This window comes from Orycteropus afer, unplaced genomic scaffold (genome assembly GCF_000298275.1).
Source record: "Orycteropus afer afer isolate SDZICR_OR568_19922 unplaced genomic scaffold, OryAfe1.0 scaffold01142, whole genome shotgun sequence".
In the NCBI taxonomy this organism is placed as follows: domain Eukaryota; kingdom Metazoa; phylum Chordata; class Mammalia; order Tubulidentata; family Orycteropodidae; genus Orycteropus; species Orycteropus afer.
In genome coordinates this window covers 161,369-172,035 of record NW_006922729.1, presented here as the reverse complement: position 1 = coordinate 172,035, position 10,667 = coordinate 161,369, and positions in this window count along the sequence as shown.

Sequence of the window (10,667 nt, the reverse complement as noted above, 5' to 3'; positions counted from 1 at the left end):
CATTCATTTATTTGGATGCAGTTTTAGAAATTCTGAATTTAATGTGATAGCTTGAGCATCTGGAAAAGATTCTAACAGCTAAAATACTTGGTTGTCTGAAACTTGAACTCAATGGTTCTTTACATTTAATTAGGCTGGCATGATTTGAAGAAGTGATTTTAAAAAATGTCTTAATTGAATTCTAGGCTTTCCAGAAGTAATTCTTGATTTAAAGTTGATAAGCTTTTCTGTTAGTGTATCCACACAGTAAACGTTAGGGAACATTTCCATAATACCTAATTTGTCTCTAGTGTTTAGTTCCACTTTGAACAATTCATCCCTAGTGACTTGTTTGGTACTTCTTTGCAAAATACACAATGTTCTTGCATTTCTCTGAAGAATTCTAACTGTACTAATACCTGAGCTCTGGTAGCATAGTGCCTAAGGCACTTGACTGCTAACCAGAAAGCTGGCAGTTCAAATCCACCAGCCACTCCTGGCAAGGAAGATGGCACAATCTACTTCTGTACTGATATTGCCTCAGAAAACTAAGGAGGGGTCGCTATGAGTCAGGTCCAACTTGATGACACATAACAACAACAACAACAAATACCTGAGCACATTTATTGATGTCTGAAGATTCATTGATCTGCAATGATGATGGTTTAATAATCTTCTGAATTATTATCACCTTTACATCCTTTGGTGTGCAATACATCTTATAATAAATAGCATTCTTCCAAAGGAGCATCTTTTTATTGGACATGGTATTGATAATTTTCTTGCTTAGATGATAAAATGAGCAATTCTCCTATTTTGTTAAGCATCTTGGACTTATGTATTAATGATGCCACTATTTAATTAGCTTTGTAATCTCCATCTGATACTTTTTTTCTAACAGAATTCAAGAAAAATCTTTGTTCCTTATCTTGTGTTTCTAAATGCTAAATAGTGTTTAATTATTTTTCCTGCACAAAATGATTCATTTGAGTAAGGTAGGTGACAAGAGTTTGCTTTGTACCATTTCTTAATTTGATAACTTTTTGTGCAAATAAATCATTTGAGTTGAGAGAGAAAAGATATAGGGCAAACAAGTCCAAATTTAAGTAATCCTCATTAGTTGCCTAATTTCAAACATGCATTTTTTTTTTTTACTACTATGCTTGTCTTATAGATCTGATGTATTTACATATTTAAGTTAAAAGACTTGAAAACAGAGCAACATAAAATATTTGCAAAAAGAAAATATATTTCATTATAAAATACTTAAAAGAGTTGTATACTTTATTATGTCAGTTATAGATTTTCAAAAAATAAGTCTTCACAATTCTTAAGAATCTTTTTTAAATTGATATCAAAGCATAACAAAAATATTGATCCACATCCTACTTCAGTGAATAGCAACTGAGATCTTAAAAGCTTACAAGCAGCCATCTAGATGCAACGATAGATATCTCATCATCCAGAGCAAAGAAGAATGAAGAAAACCAAAGACTCATGAATTAGTCCAAGCAACTGGTACACCATGCAATCCTCAGCCTATATGACTATGAAACAGAAGAACTAGATGGTACCCAGCTACCACTGTCAACCACTCAGAGGTATATCTATGTAGAAGATCCTGAATGGAGTGGGAGAACAATGTGGAACAAAACTCAAAAGCATGAAAAAATAAAATAAAGGGACCAGGTTTGCTGGTGTGATAGAGCCTGGTGGAACTCCTGAGACTATGGCACCTAACTGCCCTTTAGGTCTGGAATTGAACCCACTCATGTGGCTTCCAGCTTAACAAAAGACAGGCATATGAGCTGAACATTTACATTAGGTAGACACACTCTTTATAGAGATGAGTCATGGGAGGATAGAAGGGCTATGTATGCACAGAGAGACAGCTTGGAAGAAGTGCATAAGAGAAGGACACAGGGAAGCGGTAACTATGGGGATGAAGTGGGAAGAGAGGTATTGCATTGTGGGAAATTGCAGTCAACGTCATGAGACAAAGTGTGTGTGAACTGCTGTATGGAAAATGAGTGCTCTATAAATCTTCACTCAATCAAAATAAATTTTTTTAAAAAAAGCTACCAAAATTATGTACATAATAGGCAGAATAAAATTGTTGAAATTGTAATGTCATTTAATTCAAAAATTAAAACTCTGGATTTATAAAATATAAATACTATTTATAGTCATGTACAGTAGAAAGTAAAAAAAAAAAATCTGGAACAACAAAGGAAATATTCTCCTGTAACCAAAAACCAAACTCACTGCCATCGAGTTGGAGCTGACTCATAGAGACCCCTCCTTGGGTTTCTGAGACAGTATCTCTATGAAAGTACCTTGCCCAGGCTTCCTTCCAAAGAGTGACTGGTGGGTTTGAACTGCCAGCCTTCTGGTTAGCAGTCAAATACTTTAGGTGCTACACCACCAGAGCTCCTGTTCTCCTGTAGTTAATGAATTTAATAAATAAGACTTAATTAAATATTTTTTGTTTCTAATGCAAAATCATCATTATGAAATTTGATCAAAAATAATAGTTTGGGTAATTGTTAAATTTTAGGTAATTTACAAAATAAAGTAAGATCTTTTTAAAATCATCTAATAATAGCAAAAACAAAATAAACATAATAAGCATGCATACCTTCTGTGTTTGCAAGACAAAATGTGAAAGCTAAGAATAATCCTTAAAGGAAAAAAAAAGTGAAAAATTTTTGCCCATATGCAAAACAAATGATTCCCCTGATGATAATTTGTAAGAAAATGAGTAATCATTGTAACTGGTATTATTCAACAGGAAGGTCAGGAAATGAATTCAAGAATTTTCAGTGGGCCTGACACAGAAAAATGCAAAAAATCTTACACAGCAGGATGATAGTTCCTGGGATTAGGAATTTGCAGTGAACATCTTACAAACAGTGGTTAAGTAAAATCTTTCAATTCTTATAAATGTTAGATAGTTACTAAAAATGACTTAAATTGTTTATCACTGTAAACAATGGTAGGCCATCAAGATCTCATGTCATTCCTGTAACATATTCACAGCATTACAAAAATGATATTTTTCTCTTCAGCATTCATATTCAGAGGAAATGGACATGCTGTGCTTGTGAATGAAGGAGAAATCATTTTGTACAGACATGACCTTTGAACTACCTTCTCCTCAAGCCTCACGTGGAACCGTTAAAGTGTCAATCTCATATTGGAAAGTTTGAGCTTTCCGTCCTTCTAATATAGTTGCATTTTAAACTTAACTGTGATGTGATTGTATATTTTGAAATTGTTGAAAGGACACTTTCTTTTTGAAATTGTGCTTAGTGGAAATGATTGAAGCTTGATCAACATTTTGTCACACAACTGCAAATTCCAACCAATAAGTAACAATTTTTTATAGGTGTATAAAACAAGATCATATCATGGATCTTATCAATGATATATCAACAATCACATGGACAACTCTTGCAGACAAATACAAAGAAGTGAATTCTAGAAAAGTCCAGAGATGGTAGCAGAGAATACTCATTAAGACCATGAATTTTGGAGCCTTACTGGTGAACTATAAGTTTTGGTTTGCCATAACTAGTTTTTTGGTTTGCCATAACTAGTTTTTTGTAGCATCAGGTGATAGTTTACTTAACCTCTTTTTGCCTTAGCTTTGCCATCTATAAAATGGCAATAACAATGGCACTTACCTCATAGAGATATTATTAAAATTAAATGAGTTTCTGTTTTTAAAATGCTTAATAACTAGTGCACAGGAAGTGCATTTATGTACTTTAAAATAAGTAAATAATAAAATTTTAAAACACATGCACAGAAATTAAGAAATTGGTTGGACAAAAATAAGTATATTGGGACCCTTCTCCTAGGGATGATGAAGAGAGAAGAGCGAGATGAGAAAGAGAATATGCTTATCAACTATAAAATGATTTTTTTTTTTTTAATGCAGATAAGGTAACAAGCTGCAAACGTATGCAATGCAATATCAATAATCCAATGAACTTTATTAGCATGCCCTGAAACTTCCTAAGTAAACTTTAGGTAAAGTAAACTTTGAACATTCTTAAAATAAATTGAAATATGTAGAATTTTATATACAATAATAATCCTCAATTACATAGCTATAATAGTGTATGAAAATACAAGTCATTTTTTCAAAAATGTTTAGAGAAATTCAAAGCAGTTACAACCACAGGAGCATGTTAAAGAATTCAGGCACTTCTAATTTTTGAGACTGATACCATGAAAATAATTATATTATTCAACAACACATCACTCTGATGTTTCAGCCAGCTTCAAGGTGACTAGAGGTTTCATGGGGCTAATCTAATGTTGTTTTTGTTGTTATGTGCCGTCAAGTTGGACCCAACTCATAGTGACCCCTCCTTGGGTTTCTGAGGCAGTATCACTACAGAAGTAGATTGCCCCATCTTCCTTCTGAGGAGTGGCTGGTGAGTTTGAACCTCCAGCCTTCTGGTTAGCAGTCCAGTGCCTTAGGCATTACGCTACCAGAGCTCTCAATCTAATAATTCTTCTATTTTTATGTCATAAGTCTGAGATAGCTAAAAGAAGGGAAATTATTTCTGAAAATTTCAATAGCCTCCTTACTGACCTTTCTACTTCCATGCTTTCCTCCCTCCAGTCTCTTCTCTATTCAATACCTAAAGTAGTTTTTTTTTAAACTAGAAATCAGATTATATATCTCCTCTATTTTAAACACATTCATCATTTCTAATCACTAGCATTTAGATAAAATCGATATGCTTGATCATCTCCTCCATGTCCATTAGCATAATAGAAACATGGGGAAATTGTGTAATAGAAATAATAGCTCTAATAATAAGTAGTACTATGGGTGTAGCATTACACAGAAACTTTGTATTTTCAGGAAGACCACATGTGAGAGAACACATTCATAAACACACACAGTAAGATTTTAGTACATTCCCAATTTAATTAGTCAAGGAATGTAAAATTTCAGCAGTGTCATGATGGCCTAAGAGAATACAAGCCGATGCAGACTTCTGAGTACCATATCTGTAGTCCCCAGAGACTATGAAAGGTGCAAGGTTAATGATAGACAAGTAACTGGAACTCATTACTGTCCTGGAATATTGTCAATAAGATTGCCTTTTCTTTGGAAAGGAAACTGTCTAATATGGAAGCACAATATGAAGTTCCTTTCTTTATTTGCTACATTATTAATTAAATTCTTTACTCCTCAATAATTCTTTGTTTTATGTTTGCAAGTGAGAGCCCCATCAATAATTCAAAGATGCCATACCAAAAAAAATTGTCCCTATATTAAAACATTTTCACAACTAAAATCCTTAAATCTCCTCTCATTTTTGTTTTTATTATTTGTTTCCACAAAGATAGATCACATTGTACATGTGCTGTGCTCTTTCTTCAACAACTAGAGCCTATGTTATCATACTATAAAATTGATGTAGATCTTTCAGCAACTTGCAAAGATAGAAAGTGTTTAAATTTTACAAAGCTTGGAAAAAATCAATAAGACACATGAAAACAGCACAGCCCTAGACAAATTCCATAACTATGAAGTATATAACCAACATCATAATTGAAGCAGCATTTATCAAAAAAAAAAAAGACATGCCACCTTTTGCTACTGCCAGTTATGGAACACTCCAGAGAATTCACCACCAACCTCCATCCAATCTACCATGGAAGAAGAGATAGAGAAGGTAAAAGTCCTTGTTTCAGCTTCATTAGCGTGGTGGTCAGTCCAGGTCAGTTGTCAAGAGTTTACTACATGTGAATAAAACTCAAATGGAAGACAAGTTATTTATGGCCTATGATACTACATACTTAGGAGAAAACCCACCTAATCATGTTTTTATTTTCAATTGTATCTTTAGATTTTCCTGCAATACCTATTTATTCTTTTTGGCATCTATCATATATTTAAAATGTCTCAATGTTACTTCATTTTTGAACCTATCTAACAGGCACTCCAGGCAAAATTGAATGAGTTATTTCTAGGGATATAATATCCACTCTTTCTACAAAAATGATGTGAGGAGAATCATCTGATCCCCTCTAGACTTCACAAAGGGGAGCGAGGATCAAGATCAACAGTCCAAGGCTGATTCCTATGAGGCAGAGGTCAAAGCCTCCACCATCGAAACTTTTACCAATTCTGATACTAACCATTTTTCCCATGGCACTCTCTACCTCTCTCTACTGGATTCAACAATTTGTTGTAGTGGCCATACGGAACTCACATACAATACTTTCGATCATGGAGTTTATTAGGAAGTAACTGGTTAAAATTTAGGATCAGAAATGACTCAAGATACTGAGTTGTTCAATCAGGACAGCCTTATCTCAGCAATCCTGCACGCATACCTCTCTCTTTGGCCCTTGGCCTCTTGGGCTCATAGTTCATTGTCCTATGCCTGTTCAGGCAAGTGTTACAAAGTGTTGTCAATAAGTGCCTAGAGGTATCCCATTCCACCAGTAAGCCTCTGCCTGAAGGCACTCAGCTCTAGCTGAGTTGGCAAAATTTCCTCCACCAAGTACCTACAGGCACTCAACTCATCCAGCAAACCACATGCCCCAAAGCACTCAGCTTTCTCATTCCATGGGTCCAGAAGGCCACTACACTGTCTCTTGACAGGTTTCCTAGTGAATCTTCTGGTTCTAATACCTTTGTTGTTCTGCCACTGCTTCTCACTGTGTCAGCGAACTGTTGTTAAAGGTCTCTTGCTGTTTCCTGTGTCCAGGAGGTTCAGCACAGGAATCTCATATCTAAAGAATGCACTCCACTTCTGGCTGTTGATGAGAGTGAGATCCCCCCTTCCCATCTCTGAGATTGCTCATTTTAAGCCTACCGGGATGACAAAACTGACAGATACCTAAATTAAGTTTTCATATGCTTTATTTGCATGGCCTGCCCCACTACAAGTGTGCCATGCACCTTATTTATTAGCAAGCTATCCATTTCCCTTTGTGGACCACAAGCACCTCACATTGGCATAGTCTTACCCAGTCCCACCCAGGAGCTCTGGTGGCACAATGCCTAAGGAATTTTACTGTTAACCAGAAGGTTGGTAGTTCAAACCCACAAGCCACTACACAGAAGGAAGATAGGACAATATGCCTCTGTAACGATTTATTGTCTCGGGAGTCAACTATGAGTCTGAATCTACTCTATGGCAGTAGGTTTGTTTTCTTTTTTTTTTGGGGGGGGGAGGGAGGTCACCCAGTCATTTTGTGGGAGTTACAAAGACTATGGCTAGAAGGGCTATATTAAGGAATTCACTGCACCCTCAAAAAAGACTACATTTATTGGAGGCAAATTTCCAAGAAAAATTTCTGACTCTTCATTATCCATAATCCTAATCTTCTACTCATTTCCCTATGTATCTTTTAGAATTCCCAGGCTCCATCTAAACCTTAAATTTGATCTAGAAATTCTTATACACATAGGAGGTATTTACTTTCTCCTTGAACTTGCCCTTGCTGGATCATACTCAATACATTTCTAAAGAGAAATTAATGGTATTGATGACATTATTGGAATCCTTGTGGCTATAACAAAGGTGTCCGTATTTCCATAGACATATGCTCCACTCTATTACCTCACATTCCTTCAGTAATTAATTTTTTCTGTCCTTGAACAATTATTTCAGTTACAACACATGCTTTTTTTTTCATATATTCTTCATTTGATTCATTGATAAAAGCATCTAATATTTCATTTCTCTCTCTTGACAACAACTACTTAGATGTCTAATCGTAGATCAGGTGAAATAAAAAGAAACTTTTTCATCCTCCTTCTTTGTTAAGTCATCATATCTTTTTGTCTCTATTTGTATTTCCTTTCCACTGAATAAAACTTGCATTTTATAAAGTTTGGATATTCTCCATCAAAATATTCAGAAATAGGTTCCTGTTCATATACAATATTTCTAAATATTCTCTTCCTTTCACTGTAGTTTTTCTATAATGTCTAAGAAAGTTGGGTCACCAGGGTCTACCAAGAAGATCCCTTTTAAATCCCCATCCTATTCTTGTTGTTTTAAACAATTCATTTGGATTTTTTGCCCTAGCCAAGAAGATGAATTATTTCCTATATAGTCAATAGCCTTCATATTCTTCATCTACTATTGATTTTCTTACACTGGCTCATAGCTCATAGCTGCCTGACACATGACCTGGACCTATTACATTGACAGCTATGGTTGGACTAATCAAATGAATCAATAAGTGACAATTTAAAAGCAAATGGTAGGGAAATATGAGAGAAGTGATGGTCGAGATATATGAATCTCCAGTTTAATATTTTCATTGTTCATTGTTCAGTTTCACTACTGTTCAAAACATGATAAAGAAGAACAGAATTTGGACCATCTACTAAAGACAAACATTAGGGCTCCTTAACAATGAATAATTCCAATAAGCTAAATGTAAAACACATAATTCTTTAGAATCCTTTAAAAGTTTTAATATAAGAATTAGAGACCTTGTTGGTATACATGATACCTTTATTCCAAAATGCTGGACCCTTTCCATGTACTGGTTCAGATTCCTTAGAATATTCTAACACTGCAGTGATCAGTTGGATACTTTCACAAATGACTGTCTCAAACACAGAGCATGAGAGATTAATCTATAATGTGGTTTCAATTTGGTCTGAAGCAATTTCATCAGCTAAAAATTAAGGGAAAAAGTCACAGCTGCCCTCAAAACCTATTGTCAAGCTGAGCTAGGCTGCCTGCCCTCATGTGCAGAGTAGAATTGATTGGGCGCAATGTCCAAAAAAGGGAATAGAGAAAAGGTAGAACTTTTCAGGCTTACTATTGAGTCAATTCCAACTCATAGCAAACTTCCCATGGCCTTCTGAGGTAGTATCTCTATGAAAGTAACTTGCACAGTCTTCTTTCTGAGTAGTGGCTGGTGGATTTGAACCACCAGCCTTCTGGTTAGCAGTCAAATGCTTTAGGTACTACACCACCAAAGCTCCTTCTAGTGACACAGATGGAGAAATTCTAAGAAGGAAAATAGGATGGTTAGGGCCTTGGGCTATGGTCCATTTAGCCGATCCTACTGCTAGTTTAGATAAAGAGAAAGGAGTGTAGAATGGTTTCAACTCAGATTACTGCATCAGAAGCATAAATACAAGAAGATGAAAGAGAGGTATGTGTTCTAAACAAACTATGCCTGTCACTGCAATGAGTGTGAGACTTCAGCTCTCTTTGGAAACATCATCAGGAAAAAACAATTAACCAATTGCTAGAAAAGGACTCTATTTTTGCAGAGTCAGCAACAATGAGAAAAATGTTCAGTGAGATGGATTGATACAATAGTTGAAACAACAGACCCAAACATATCACAAGGATGGTTCAGGACAAGGCACCATTTTGTTCTCATATAATCATAAATGATTTGGTGCTGTCTCCATGGAAACTAACAATAGCAACAATACCTGTGCCTTGGTTAACTAGTACTGCTATAACAGAAATAAGACAAGTGGGAAGCTTTCACTAACAGAAATTTATTTTCTTATACGTTAGGAGACTAGAAGTTCAAATTCAAAGCACAGACTCCAAGAGAAGACTTTCTCTCTTTTGGCTGTGGAGAAAGGTAAGTCGCTTTCAGCTCTTGCTTGTTCCTGGGAGATCTCCATGTGTCTTGGCATCTATATTACCCTGTCTCTCCATTGCTTTCTTGTTCAATAGCTTTTACATCGCAATAGAGATTGACTCAAGATATGCATTACACTAATCCTGTTTCATAAACAAAATAAAGGTAACCCATTCCCAGATACAATTATAACCACAAACATGTTGTTGTTGTTGTTGTTGTTGTAAGTTATTTCTGACTCATACTGTCCCCATATATAGCAGAATGAAACACTGTCCAGTCCTCACAAGCCTTGCTATGCTTGAGCCCATCCTTGCAGCCACTGTGTCAGCTTATCTCATTGAGGGCCTTCCCCTTTTTCCCTGAAGCTCTATTTTACCTAGCATGATATCCTTCTCCAGGGACTGGTCCCTCCTGATAACACGACCAAAGTATGGTAGATGAAGTCTGGCCATTCTCCCTTCTAAGAAGCATTCCAGCTGTACTACTTCCAAGTCAGATTTGTTTGTTCTTTTGTCAATCTATGGTATATTCAATATTCTTATCCAACACTACAATTAAAAGGCATCAATTCTCCTTCAGTCTTCCTCATTCATTGTCTAGCTTTTTTATGCATATGAGGCTATTGAAAAGATAATGTCTTGGGTTAGATACACCTTAATCTTCAAAGTGACATGTTTTCTCTTTAACACTTAAAAGAGGTCTTTTGGAGTATATTTGTCTAATCTAACATATCATTCAATTTTTTTATTGTGATTTGGGTGAAGATTTACAGAGCAAATTCACTTTCCATACAGTAGTTTACATATACTTTGTCTCATGACATTGACCACAATTTACCACAATGCAACAGCTCCCCTCCCACTTGCTCCCCATAGTTATCTTTTCCCAGTGTCCATCCCTCCATGGACTCCTGCCCCCTGAGCTGTCTCCCTGTGCATAGGCAGCCTTTCTTTCTCAATGATTGTTCTCTCCAAGGAGTGCATCTACTTCAGGTAAATGTTCAACTCCTATGTCTGTCTTCTGTTTGGCTGGAAACCACAGATGTGGATTCAATTCCAGACCTGAAGGGCAGCTAGGGG